The sequence below is a fragment of the Giraffa tippelskirchi genome, chromosome 10 (assembly GCF_054371585.1).
Source record: "Giraffa tippelskirchi isolate mGirTip1 chromosome 10, T2T-mGirTip1v1.2.pri, whole genome shotgun sequence".
Taxonomy (NCBI): Eukaryota; Metazoa; Chordata; class Mammalia; order Artiodactyla; family Giraffidae; genus Giraffa; species Giraffa tippelskirchi.
The window spans coordinates 117,672,309-117,687,317 of NC_137284.1; the positions used below are offsets into that span (position 1 = coordinate 117,672,309).

The following is a 15,009-nucleotide window of genomic DNA, read 5'->3' on the forward strand; positions in this document are numbered from 1 at the left end:
ACTTAGCACGCACACAATTATATATAAACTAGATAATCAAAAAGAACCTACTGTACTGTACAGCACAAGGAACTATACTCAATATTTCATAATAACCTATAAGGGAAAAGAATGTGAAAATGAATCACTGTGCAATATACCTGAAACTAACATGGTATTGTAAACTGACTATACTTCAATTAAAAATATTCTTTTAAAAATTAAAAAAAACAAGTAATCACTATGCTAGCCTATAAAATTTTAAAGTTAATAGTGTAACCTAATAATAATTTTGCTATATGCTTAATGTATCTGACAGAGATTAATTAAAGGAAATTAAATGACAGTTGAAGATGCCAGATGGTTGAAATTTTTAAAAATGGCATTGAAATATAATATACAAATGTGTACTCTTCAGTGTTTTCTAAACTATGATCAGCTGCTGTGTACTCTCCCAGGATGCTTTGTTTGCAAATGGCAGTGCATGATAAAATGATTTGGGAAATTTTTATCATATGTACCTCTCTGGAAGGGTCACAAAGCACATAGATATTCAAGATCTGGAAACTTGCGCAATAAAGGAACATCTTTAAATTTGCTTAAAACAGTGTTTAGCTAAATTTATAAATAGAACTTTTTTTTTAAAACCAAACATCTGCTAACATCCCTTTGTGCTATTATTCCATAGGATACACCTAGAGACCTAAAAGCATTACATCAGTATTCTAAACTAATGGATGTGGATGTGGTGCACATGTAATTAAGAGGTCACGTCTATGGCTGCCACGTTCACTCTTTATCCAGTAAATAGTGTTGCAAGTAGATGCTAATACAGTCTTTTTTCTCGGAAAAACTATATAGTGAACTGGTGGCTCCTAGGAGCCACTTAGATGCAGGTATGTCTGATAAAAAAAAAAACAAACAAAAAAAACCACCTATTTAAGATTCTTGATTTAAAAAATTGACATATTTAAAAATAATTCAGTGGCACAGCATATATAAAGTGTCTTTTTCAGTCTGAAGAGGAATATAGTAACACAAAGGACGCTTCTTTCTGCCCTCTCTCACCTATTTCCATCTGCTACACTGATAACCATTACTTTGAGTGAAAAACTTTTTTACTTTCTATCCTACATCACTGGATTGTCAGATGGAGTGGGGCGGTCCAATGTCCAAGTCCCTGTTAGGTTTGTTGATCCACTGTCTCCTTATTTTTCCTCAAGGTTCTGACAAATCCCTTCTGCACAGAGCTCACTCTTCTACTCAACCACTTGTTTGGATCCTTGTGGCCAATCTGTATAAGCAGGAAACAAAATTAAATCTCTCTCTCAAGTTATCCTCTTCAAAGATCACCAAATTGTAGTTTAGAGGCATACTCAGGGCTGTAGGGCATCTATTGAAAGCTTGGCCTGATATGTTTCCTGCTTCATCTTACAGGGCTTTTCTATGCATGACTCATGTTCATTCACAGTATACTGACTGAATAAATGATACCACATATAGCAAACTACAGGCTTTCCAGGTGGTGCGGTGGTAAAGAATCACCTGCCAATGCAGGAAACTCGAGACATGGGTTCAGTCCCTGGGTTGGGAAGATCCCCTGGAGTAGGAAATGGCAACCCACTCTAGTATTCATGCCTGGAAGATTCCATGGACAGAGGATTCTGGCAGGCTATAGTCTATGGGTTTACAAAGAGTTGGACATGACTGAGCATGGACACACACACATGCAGATGCACAGCAAACTACAAAATAGGAGTGATCAAAAATAAAAAATGATGCATGATCTAGAAAAGAAATTGCTACCTTAACTGTTATCTTTAGCATAACTTTTATACTAAGACCCTAACATAATGATAATCTTCATTAGTTCCTTCTACTAAGAAAATTCCAGAAAATTGTGCTTGAAATAATAGAGGGATCTACAGAAAATCTTGCTTGCTCTTGGACCATAAGCTGCTAGGATGAATTTTTGTGCCTTTTTTTTCTACCAGTAATCCTTTTAAAGTTAAACTTACTATTAAATTAACATTTATATGAACTCTAAAGAAGAAACAAAGAAGAGCTTCAAAAGAAGAAATATTTATACACTGTATTTCTTGAGGGCAGTTGTGTTGGAGTTTATATGTGTTCAGTAGTGTCTCTGTCCAAAAACTTACATTCACACTTGATTTGCTTTTTAAATAGAAAGTTTGTTTATGAGCCATTGCTTATTATTTGCTGTTAGAATCTGTATGCTTCTCTTCCCCTCTGGGGATTTACCTTGTCTTTGATAATTATTATTTCTCTCTGGGATTTTTTTTTACATGTATATTATTTCTTTCTCTCTTGTCAAACTTGTGTTCAGCATTATTTTCCTAGTTTAAGGTGACTCCAGAATCTATTCTATGGTGATTCCTCTAGGGAGTTGGGTAAAATATTTGAATTTGAAAGCACTTTGAGGAATACATCTCAATCCAACCCACATATCTGAAATTTAGGGAAGGACCATATATCATAGAATGAGTAACAAACAGTTGGTTTTTGTCCTCGGTAGCTTGATAAGTTAGAACTGAAATAAGACTCTTATTTTCTTAGTGTGAAAAACCTGACCTTTAAATAAATGAGGAATATTTACAGTTACCAAATAGATTTTCAGAAAAAAAAATTAAAAATAAGACTGGGATAAAACTCTTTAAAAAAATTAGAATAAGTCTTTTGTCATCTGTCTAGATTAGCTTTTCAGTGGACATTAGTCCCCTCTTTGGAATATTTGACAATGTCTGGAGACATTTTTAGTTGCCACATTTGTGTGAGTTGCTACTGGCATCGAGTGGGTAAAGACAAGGGATGATGCTAAACATACTAAACTGCACAGGACAGTTCCTCACAACAAGAATTATCTGACCCCAAATGTCAATCATGCTGAGAATGAGAAACCCTGATGTGGATCAGTGGTTCTCAGAGTGTGGTCCCCAGACCTGCAGCATCAGGATAAGCTGGGAACTTGTTAAACATGTACACTCTCAAAGTGTCACCTTGGGCTTCCTATTCAGAGTGAGCCCAGCATCTGTACTTTAACAAACACTCTGGGGGGTTCTGATACATGCTCAAGTTCAAGAGCCACTGACATGGATATTTCTATCTTCTTCTTCCTTTCCAGCCTTTTAAAAAGATGTGAATTCTTGCTTTCTATTCAACCTTTTACTTTGACCAGTAGCTAAAGTCTGAAGTCAAGACCCTTCACAACAATTTCTTGTACCTCAAGAACCTTCTTGTCTGGTGGCCTCTCTCTAGTTCTCTGTCCCAAAGAAACCTCCTTCCCAGCAACAAGTGTGTCTTCTGTTGCGTTGTTCTAAAATGCTGGCAATGGTCAATCCTGTGCTTTGGTCTCCCAAGACTGGTCCACTCCATGCATTGTCTAAAGCTGGAGCTTTGTCCTCCAGTGAGTCAGTGCTGGGAAGTGGAGATTTCATGCAGTTGCTCAGGACATGGCATTAGTGAGCTTTTGAAGTTAGCATTCTGGGTCTTCTTTAGCCTTGAACCTGTTACACCCATTTTGTCAGGAGTTTAGGGCCATATCCCTATGCTTAGTCTTTCACCTCACACCTGCCAAATCACTTACATGTGGGGTTTCACATAAAACTAAAATCTATCTTGTAAAATGACTCACAGTACACATCTTAGATAACAGTGAGTGAGTTAACGTGGGCTTCTTCATATATGAACAAGTGCACTACATTTTCTTCCTGCCTGTAGTACAAGAAATGGAACATCCAAAATTGTGAAACCAGGCACTAAATTTTATTACTTACACCATTTGGTAACTTGAGAAGGACTGTTAGTCCTTAATTCTAGTTAGAAAGGCCTTTGATTTGCCAACCCATCCTTTCTCTATCATGTATTCAAACCTTTATTTCAATGAAGGGACAAACAGCTTTTGTATGAGCTTTCATAATAGAGTGGAGGAATGCAAATCTTATAATTAAGAACTTAGTCTTCATTATTAGCCTGAAAATCATACAATAAAATAAATCTGGCAGACGTAGCCAAATGTTCTTACTCAGTTAATTTGGAAATATATTCATCTGCTGTGGGCTGCTATTGCAGCTGACAGTTTTGGTTTCCTTCATCTCTGTTTAGGGTTTCTGGCAAATGAGTGCTGGAGACTTCTACTGATCATCAGGCTTTTCAACTGGGTGATGGCCACAGAGCCACAATTAAGGAAACATACACATACATCCTTTATCTTGTCAGATAAACTTGTATTCTGACTTGTCATCTGACCTCATCACATCTCATTCAGTGTCATTCTTCCAGAATGGAGCAGTAGTCATGCTCTTCGTGGTCCTAGACTCCTTTCTCTTTTTTTTTTGGTGTCAAAAAAGAGAGGTGGGAATCTGAATCTGTCTACATTTATCTAGCTTATTGACATAAATTTGGGTGATATCTCTCTTTCCTTCCCTCACACTCTCTTTTTAAGTAGGCAGTTTATTTCCACCCCTTGAAAATAGCCCTGGCTTCCCTTTTGGCTCGGCTAGTAAAGAATCCACCTGCAATGTGGGAGACCTGGGTTTGATCCCTGGGTTGGGAGGATCCCTGGAGAAGGGAAAGGCTACCCACTCCAATATTCTGGCCTAGAGAATTCCATAGACTGTATAGTCAATGGGGTTGCAAACAATCAGACACGACTGAGTGACTTTCACGAAAAATAGCCCTAGAGGTTTCTTACGCTTTGAGATAGCAGAACCTATTTCTGCTCTTTAAAAAGTAGTTGAAATTCAGTAGTAGGTTGTTGTGTTTCTTAAAGATGATCAATAAAATAAATGCAGACAGATTCCTTTAGAACAATGCTCACCCATCAAAACAAGCAATTTTAGGTTGACATTTATGTGTGTTGTGTGGAGAAAGCAGTTTTTACTTTCCTAAGTCTGTGTTTTGGGGAAAAGGCATTAGAGTGGGTGATGATAGTCCTTGTTGAGGGTGTATGTGTGTCCTTGATAGCAGTAGACAGTGTAGGTGATGTCATGGAACAAAGAAAGGAATACGTGTTTTAGAGTAAGACACAGTGGGTTACTAGGGTGAAATCTTCAGGCAGTTATCAAATGCTTTCTAATTCAGGCTTCCCTTTTTGGAACCCCTGCCTTGGACATTCTGATATCCTTGGCCATCATTCATTTCTCAATACTGATACTAAGTATTTTTCAAATAGGCCTTCTTCAGAAAAGCTGCCTATCTGTACTTTGCTACATCATGCTTATCAGAGAATTCAAGGTTCTATTTCATGAGTAAATATGAGATACATTAATGGACCAGCACAAAATTTAGTTTCCACTCCTAAAACCTCTAGAAACAAATAGAAGGCATATGGGCACATCTCTTGCTCTGTTAATATGTATTTTACACCATGCTTGTCCATTGCTAGAACACAATAATTTCTATCTCAAATGAATGAATATGCAACAAAGACCAGTTTGTGCTCCATTAGTAAAGCTAATACGGTTACCAAGAGCCAATAGAAATAAATGGTGCTTTTACTGGTCACTTAAACCACTCCTTTCTCTTAAAATGAAATTGTACATGATTTACTTCAGGTACAACATGAAAGATAATTTTACAGTTACCTTGTGCAACTGAGTTATCCATTTCAAACAGGACAACTTAGTCCAAACCGGTGTAGTGTTCCTACTCCCCACCAATAGACTTGTGTCAAATCAGATAATTTCTAGCTTGTTTTCCTTTTAGACTGTTACTTAAATATACAGAGGAGTAGTTACCCAGGTTAGATGCTGAAACTACTGATGATAGGCAGATTCCAGCTCAGTACCTTGAGCAGGGCGGAGGATGGGAGAGTAAGAACCGCATTCTGACTGCCAAGAGAGCTAACATAGGTGGGGATAAATCTTCTAAATTTGGGGTTGCCACCTTCATATCTTTCTTCTAGAGAGTTTCTCTCACTTAGATGGGCCCCTTTAGCTTTGTTTTCAAAGATAAACACCTTCTCCTCTTTTCTTGTAGTTGGTAGACTTTTAGATGGTTTAAATTTCTAAATTGACTATCCTATTTCCTCATTAGCTGGATACCTCAAAGAGCCTGGTAAATAGATGGCTTGGCAAAATATGAGATGTGGAGTTTTAAAAAAGTCTCCACTGGATCAGTTTATCAGATCAATTTCATCTCCTTATCTTGCCGAACATCATGCATATTGCCGTCTCAGAGGGAGAGGTGCTGGCACATACTGCTTAAATTCACATTTTTGCTTGAGGTTGGATCCTGGTTCCATCACTTTCTAGCTATGTGACCTTAGGCAGATTACTTAACTCTTCTGTGCTTCAGTTTCTCTATTTGTAAAACAGGGTTGGTAAATCAGCATGTGTGCATGCTTAGTCACTCAGTCGTGTCCGACTCTGTGACCCCATGGACTGTAGCCTGCCAGGCTCCTCTGTCCATGGAAATCTCCAGGCAAGAATACTGAAGTGAGTTGCCATTTCCTACTCCAGAGGTTCTTCCTGACCCAGGGATTGAACCCATGCCTGTTGTGTCTCCTGTTACCCTGTTGGAATCTATAATGTGATGGGGAGGTAATCATGGCTGCCACAAGCAGCCACATTTTCCTCTGGTTGAGAACCATCTGATACTACAGGATGACAGACACAAGGACAATAAAAACATATTCCAGTGCTTACTATATGCCAGAGTCTGTTCTAAGAGTTTTACAGATATTGACCCATTTGTAATCATTTGTATTAACCCATTTGTATGACCCTGATCTGTAAAACTCTTAGAACAGCCTCTGGCATATAGTAAGCACTGGAATATGTTTTTATTGTCCTTGTGTCTATCTTCTTGTAGTATTAGATGGTTCACAACCAGAGGAAAATATGACTGCTTGTGGCAGCCATGACATTATAGATTCTAACAGGAGACGCAAGAGATGTGGGTTCAATCTCTGGGTTGGGATGATCCCCTGGAGTAGGAAATGGCAACCCACTTCAGTATTCTTGCCTGGAAAATTCCATGGACAGAGGAGCCTGGAAGGCTACAGTCTGTGGGGTCACAAAGAGTCAGACACAACTGAGCACCACCACCACCAACAGAGAAGTAGGGCTTAAAGACACTCTCTAGAAGGAATTGTGAGGGAAGGAAACTCTAGTTGACATTCTTTTGCTTCTTTCTTTTCCCATTTTAATATTGATGATGAACATATTTCTAGGGAAATTAAAAAAATTTTTTTTCAGTACAACTTGGGTACCTTTATTGTATTGAATTCATTTTTAGGAATGGGTGACAGAAAAATAATGCCTAACAGAGACTTATTTTTCTCATGACACAAGAAGTCTAGAATATTGATTATTGGTTCAGTGGTTGAGGGTTGTTATGGCTATGACTCTAATTCTTGTGGCTTTGTCTTTGTATTTGTTACTTTATTGTATGTTTACTTTCATCTGAGAAAACCAAAGCTTTCCCAGAACTACCTCCACCTCCACCCTACTTAATATCCAGGAACTTTCTACTAATGTCTCATTGACTAGAAATGGGGCATTCAATAAGCCCTAGATGCAGAGGAGGCTAGGAATGTGAGGACAGAGTTGTCAGATTTGGTCTCAATAGATCATGATCCACTGCTTGTAATTACATACTGACTCTGTACATTCTCAGAATCTATTTGCAAAGAAAGTGGGGGCAGGATGGACATTTGCTGGGCCATTAGCAGTATCTTCTAAATCAGCATCCATTTTACTTTTCTTGCCCGTCTCAGTGGTAACCACCTTTATTTGAAATAATATTAATTATTAATCGACATGTTTTTAAGTATGTATATCATTTTGTAGTTGTGAAAAACAAGGCGGCTAATAGGTGATGGGGCATGATTCAAACTCAGGCCTCAGACGTCATGCTGGTGCTCTCACCCACTTTTCCACAGTGATTGTATTAGATAGAATTAGAGGCAAAGTGATTACCTAGCATCTCTCAGAGAAAATGAAACATGATTTGTCAGGCTTATTAATAGAGGGAAGATTCTCTGGAGTTTTCTATAAGAGAGTCTTGAGCTGAGAGTTATTTGTCATAGCAAGTGACCCAGAATTTCCATGAAGCACAGTTTCTCTTCTGAGCCCCTAAACACTTTCATCTCTGTACCCATTTCAGGAATTCTGTCTTGATTTATTGTATCCTTCTGTCTGGTATCCCCTTTTTCTGTCAATTTATGGTGAGTTCCAGGAAAGTATAACTCCTATAGTGTGGATGACCTTGGCCACTTCTTGACTTTTGTCAATTACCCTTCTGTAATGAAATCTTTTCAAGAAACACATACAATAAGTGTCCCTCCTTTTAGTGTTGGGAGGAGTTCATAGTTCACCCAGGATGCTGTCACATAATTTCTACTTGGATGGTGTTTACACTTGGTTTGAGACCCATCAGCTCTTGCTTGTGTGTCTAGCTGTGCAGAGGCAGAGAAGGTGCTGTGCTTACATAAAGGAAATTTAGCAGGAATCTTGCAGAGGACATCTTGGAGCCTTTTGTTTAGACTACAGAAATGCTAGGGCATCCATTTTTTCACCTCTCCTTTATGACAATGGTGGACCTGGGCATGCCATAGCAAGCACAGTAAAATGCAATGCTGTCATACCTGTTATTGGAGAAGAAGACTCTCTTCCCATTTAATCCACCCAATATCAACACTCTTGGCAGTGTTCCTTTTCCTTTTTCAACCTTCAACACTTACCTGAAAAGCCATTCCACTTACCTGAAACATCATTAATACTTTAATATAAGTATTTTCTGGTCTCCTCATAACTTTTCAAAATCTGAGAAATCTTTGGAAAACTTAGCACTTCCTCTACAGCAGGGCTTAGCAAACTTTTTCTATGAAGGTTCAGATAATGTTTTAGACTTTTCTGGTCATATGATCTGCTGAAAATAATCAACATTATCTATAACAGGTAAATGAATCAGCATGGCTGTGTTCCAATAAAAATTTATTTGGGGACTCTGAAATTTCAATGTCACATAATTTTAACATCCTAGAATTTTCTTCTTTCATTTTTTCTAACTATTTAAAAATTAAAAAAAAAAAAAACCCGACTCATCTCATCAAAAAACACTGGCTTAGGGGCTGTAGTTTGTTGAGCCCTGTTTTAAAGCACCTCTGTTTAATAGAACATTCTGTGATGGTGAAAATGTTCTATAATATCAAATACTTGAAATATGGCTAATGCAACTGAGGAGTTGAATTTTTAATTTTAATTTATTGAAATTTGATTTTTAAGAGCCAGCTGTGAATAGTTGCTGTTGTATTGGACAGACATAGAACTCCGTTGTTATCTGAAGATTCAAAATTCTCAGTTTTTGTATGTTTTAGATTAGAATCTTAACTTCCTGGAAGAAAAAGTCTGACTGGCCTAGTTAGGGAAAAATCACGTAGTGTAATAAATACTTGGCTCCCAGGAGTTTCCCTGTTAGTTGGGGTCAAGGTGGGGTGGTTCCTGGAGAAGAGAACCTGAATAAATAAAACAACAGGGGTTTGCTACAATTTCCTGAAGTCTTGCATTTCAAAAAGAGGTCTCTAATGGAAAGGAAAGGAATGACTTTAAAATGACATACTGTTGGTAGAATCAGTGTGGGAGAGAGATTTTATGGCTGTCCCTCACTTTAGCACCCCTTAATTCAAACTGCAATGTTGACTTCTCTAACCCTGGGCCTGTTAGAGAATTTAGCTGTCGTTTTGAAAGATGCTACTTGTATAGTTGGTCAGCAAGCATTATCAAGCAAATGCCATGTTCCAGACACAGTGCTAGGTGCCTTCACAAACTGTTTCAGACTTATTCATCTCATGAATGTTCTCACACAAAAAGCTGAAAATGCTGTTTTATGAAGATTTAAAATGAAAGTAAATGACCTTATCATGAACATAGTATGGATTATTATTCTGTTAAAGAAAACACGTCAAGACTATATTATGAGAAATTTAAGACTCGAGCCTTATATCAACTTCTGAAACTCTGAAAATGTTTATTAATATTCAGAGCTTTGACTTTACAAATTAATGGCATGTTTACCAACTTAAGCTGCTAGTCATTCTTACCTGCTTTGGGAAATCCCTACCATCTCTAGAAATGTCCTTATTTGTATATGATGGGTGTATGGGAGTGGGGATACTAATTCTGAGTGAGGAATCCGGTAAGGCACCCCTGACACTTCATTTAAGACTTAACTGATAAGAAGGTGCAAACTGGGAAAGCTGTGGAGCAGAGATTTCTAGGAACAGCAATTGCAAGAATCCCTAATGCAGAATGAGCTTCCTTTGTTAAAGGAAGGGGAGATAGTCAGAATTTAATGTAGAGAGAGAGCAGGGAGAGGTGAATTCTGGGGATGGTCAATAGTCAGATCACGACATAAGGCATGTTAAACACACAGCACAGACCCGGGAAGGTGTCTCATATTAGCATACAATAGACGCAAGTGACATCACTGACTTTGAAGACTTAGGACTGTTAATTTATGACTGAGTTGAATGTGAAGGATCAGCCTTCATGAATGGACATGCATCAAATTGAAATGGAAAGTAGGCGTATAGAATCATGTTTCTCGTGTCATTTTAGGTTTCACAGGCTGAGTAATTCAGAATGAAATGTCTCCTATGGAATGCAGCAGAGTGACCTGGTTGTCAAGAAATCTCTATGTGTATGAATTGGAATGCTGATAAATAGATGAACTCAGATGACCAAAAGAAACTAGCATATCAACTCACAGAAGATGTAGAACTAGGATATCTGAATAATTTCTTAAAGGGATATCAACAACAATGTGAGGAACTAGAAAGTAAAACAACAACAAACAAATAAAAACAAATGAACAAATTATTAAGTCTCTGGAACCCCAAAGAAGCTGAATATGCTGTTTAGTCTGTAGTCTGCTTGCTGGAGCCTGGCACAGCAAACCAAAGGTTTGAAACAGCATTGTATAGAGGTGCTTCAGCAGCAGTGTTTTAAATTTCTATGAATGGAAGAAAAAACTAGGATTCCATGAAAGAGATAATTTACTACTTTGATTATTAATGTCTGGAAATATACCTATGAACAGGGAATTTTCAAGGTAGTATTTTCCATGGAGGACATAGAAATCATTTTGAACACATTTATTTATGGTGGTAAAGTGGGGATGACAATTATTAATGAAAATACACTCACACTTGATATAGACAGAATGGAACTCTAAGGAACCTTCAAATAAGTCAACCCAGTCATCTAGGCTACTGCTTTGACATTTCTGCAGTTTTTGATCATTGGCACAAAGGTAGTATGATGTCATCATCAAATGTAATTTACTAAGCTCATTATGGGTATCACAGTTATTAGAAATCACACAATACTATAGAGAGTAGAGACTTGCTGTTATAAACATGTTTTCTGTTTATGAAGATGCAAACATTTTATCACTATCAATGCATGCTTGATCCATTGCTCAATCATGTCCGACTCTTTGCAGCCATATGGATTATAGCCTGCCAGGCTCCTCTGTCCATGGGATTATCCCAGCAAGAATACTGAAGTGGGTTGTCATTTCCTTCTCCAGGGGATCTTCCCCACCCAAGGATCAAACCCCTGTCTCCTGTGGCTAGTATATTATACAGAAAACTATTATAATTCCTAGAAAATTTTGTCAAGATTTTAAAACTTTATATGGCTATTTGAGGATAGAAAAGGCAACAAAGACATATTTGCCAAGAACTTTAAATATAGAGCTTAAAAATTATTAAAAAGTTTTAAGCTGTTCAGAAGAACTGACTCACTAGGAAAGACCCTGATGCTGGGAAAGATTGATGGCAGGAGGAGAAGGGGATTACAGAGGATGAGATGGTTGGATGACATCATTGACTCGATGGACATGAGTTTGAGTAAGCTCTGGGAATTGGTAATGGACAGAGAAGCCTGGAGTGCTGCAGTCAATGGGGTTGCAAAAAGTTGGACATGACTGAGCAACTGAAATTGTTCATGAGGTCAGTTAGCTCTTTTGTATATCTGTTTCATCACAACCATTTTGTTTTACTTGTAATTGTTGAAGAAGCTTCTTAATGACTGGAGAAGAACATGAAAGTGGTCAAGGAGGGGTTGCAAAGGCAGTGAATGTGGACGTGTAGTGTGGGTATGGGGAGATGTGATCCATTTTCCAAACTGCATGATATCTTTTTATTCAAAGATATAATTAGAAATAAAAAAATAAGCCACTAAACTTACCTCAAGCACAAATGATTACTGTGGCTAAGGGATTAGGTGTGATTTTATTGTATAAATATTATCATTCTCTTTCTAGCAAGGCTATTTTGCCTGCTTAGCTTTATAATTTCTTGTAAGTTTCAAAATAAACAAACAAAATACCTGTCAACAATCTAGTGCTTAATTCTCACCCACTTCAGTTCTTCTTCTTATAATTAGATATCTTAAATTATATCTTTGCAGCTGACTAATCGCCAGCCTGTGCCTTCTTCCCTAGATGGTATAATTTAAGAGGACCATTTCTCCTGGTGTTGAAGTATTGATCAGCCTTGCTGCCTACCATCAGATACACTTGGCCTTTTCAACCTAGAGAGGTAAGCACAGTTCTCATATATCTCTGAGTTTCAAAGGCAAGCCAGGGGTGGTAAGTCATTTTTCTGCAGTATGGCAGTATGAAGCCTTAGACGGAAATACCTACTCTTAACTTCTTTTAAAAGTGCTTATTTAACTATAACTATAGGAGAAGGCAATGGCACCCCACTCCAGTACTCTTGCCTGGAAAATCCCATGGATGGAGGAGCCTTGGTAGGCTACAGTCCATGGGGTCGCTAAGAGTCGGACATGACTGAGCGACTTCACTTTCACTTTTCCCTTTCATGCACTGGAGAAGGAAATGGCAACCCACTCCAGTATTCTTGCCTGGAGAATCCCAGGGACGGCGGAGCCTGGTGGGCTGCTGTCTATGGGGTCGCACAGAGTCGGACACGACTGAAGCGACTTAGCAGCAGCAGCAGCATTTAACTATAAAATAACTCAGTTTTAGAAAATGATCTTTTCCTATTCATACAATTTTAGGCTCTGTCTTTTAGCAGCATGCACATAAAGTAGAAATAAAATAGAAGTAAAGTATGAAGGGTGAAGATACCACCTGAGAAATAAATTATGGTTAAAATAACTGTTGAAGGAGAGTGAAGGTGATTTGAAGCCCACACAGTTCTAAATCTCTGCTTCCTGCTGAAGGAAGATTCTGCCTGGAGTATCATATGATGTAATGGGGGAGAAGGGAGGCTTTCCACAGACCACTGAGCACTTATTTTCTGGTAACCAGTTCATGGCCTATCCTATTCCTGTAATCTTTTTTGACAAACAAGAACAAATTTTCTTCACCTTTTGGTCATCAGAGAAATCTGATGCCCCTAATATTGACTTTTCAATGTAATTGCAACTTTATCTGATGGAATTTCAAACAAATGGGAGTAATAATAGTCCTGGGTGTCAATTCAAATATATGCCATAAAAGACTTAGTGATGCGAATACACATATACACCTACAAATACTGTTTTGGAATGGAATGAAGTGATTCTGATGGTTTTAGATTCTTCTTTAGAAAGATCATCAATTATTTAAGTTTGGAATGCAGCCCTCCAGGGGAGAATGTAATCTATAAGTGGCTGAGATTTTAAATTTTATCTAATTTTTTGTCAAATGTCCACTTCACTTATCATGAATGCTTATTGATAATTTTTATAATCTCTAGGTTACAATGTCTGACCTTTTTGATCACTTTTTCTTTTAATATTTATACCTTCAAATATAATTAGTGATTGCTCATCAATTTAAAAGTTACTTACTTACCTTTAAACATGCATTTTCAAATGCCTTTGGCTGCTTTAAATATCTTTGTGTGTGTGTTTGTGAAGTTTTTCCTAAATAGCCATGAAACAAGAGTAAAGCATTTAAGACTGGCTTAAATATACAAACTATTCAATTCAAACCTATGTAACTTATTTTGGGTTCAATTATGTTTATTCCATCTGTTTTTATCATCTGTTGTTACAATAATTTATCATTTCTACATGATATTAAAATGTAAATGCATCAAGAGAGGAAACACATCTGTGGATGGTTAGTTAATAAAACTACATTTGGCAAGTGAGCTAAGTCATAATAATTAATTAAATTTCACTGCCCATATATGCTTGTAATTGTATATTTAGTGTGTATTTGCATAATCACATAATGGTATCTATATGATTCATGCTTTATTGAATGTAATCTGGATGTACAAATTACCAGTTCCAAACTAGAATTGCTTATAAACATATCACAAAGATATTTGGCTTTTTTCAGGAAATGATGTACAGGAAGTAAATAAGAAAAAAAATCTTAAAAATGTAAGTTATATATTCTTAGAGCAAAGTAGAAGACTGAAAAGACAATTCAAGTCACAGACAAGTCCTGACTTTTTTCTTTGAAATCCTGCTTTTAAAAGTGTCTGGTATTTTATTGTATTTGTGACTTTTTTTCAGGGAAAGGTTTACTCTTTTGAAGAGGTGGTGTGGGCATGTTAGATTAGGTGTTATTCTGAGCCAGGTTATATGTTTAAGACCCCACATATAATAACTTTTCATTTAGTAATATTCCAATTATCCAGATCACACAAATAATTGATTTAATTTTCAAAATAGAGTCTCAGTTCAGTTCAGTTGCTCAGTCAAGTCCGACTCTTTGCCACCCCGTGGACTGCAGCACACCGGGCTTCCTTGTCCATCACCAACTCCCGGAGCTTGCTCAAACTCATGTCCATTGAGTCAGTGATGCCATCCAACCATCTCATCCTCTGTCGTCCCCTTCTTCTCCTGCCTTAAGTTTTTCCCAGCATCAGGGTCTTTTCCAGTGAGTCAGTTATTTGCATCAGGTGGCCAAAGTATTGGAGCTTCAGCTTCAGCATCAGTCTTTCCAATGAATATTCAAGACTGATTTTCTTGAGGTTTGACTGGTTTGATCTCCTTGCAGTCCAAGGGACTCTCAAGAGTCTTCTCCAACACCACAGTT

General features: G+C 37.5%; 1 protein-coding gene across 12 annotated transcripts in view; it reads left to right on the plus strand.

The window, feature by feature from the left end:
- The window catches only part of ZNF804B (zinc finger protein 804B), an 889,892-nt gene that overhangs the window by 107,525 nt on the left and 767,358 nt on the right, over positions 1-15,009 (plus strand). For 9 of the 12 annotated variants that reach the window (XM_081533981.1, XM_081533982.1, XM_081533984.1 and 6 more), the window contains one exon: positions 12,451-12,547. The gene's annotated coding sequence lies outside the window, so the exon portion shown is untranslated. Of the gene's footprint in view, positions 1-10,559; positions 10,765-12,450; positions 14,374-15,009 lie in introns of those variants that run through there. The other 3 variants (XM_081533979.1, XM_081533989.1, XR_014066663.1) reach the window with 2 other exon arrangements.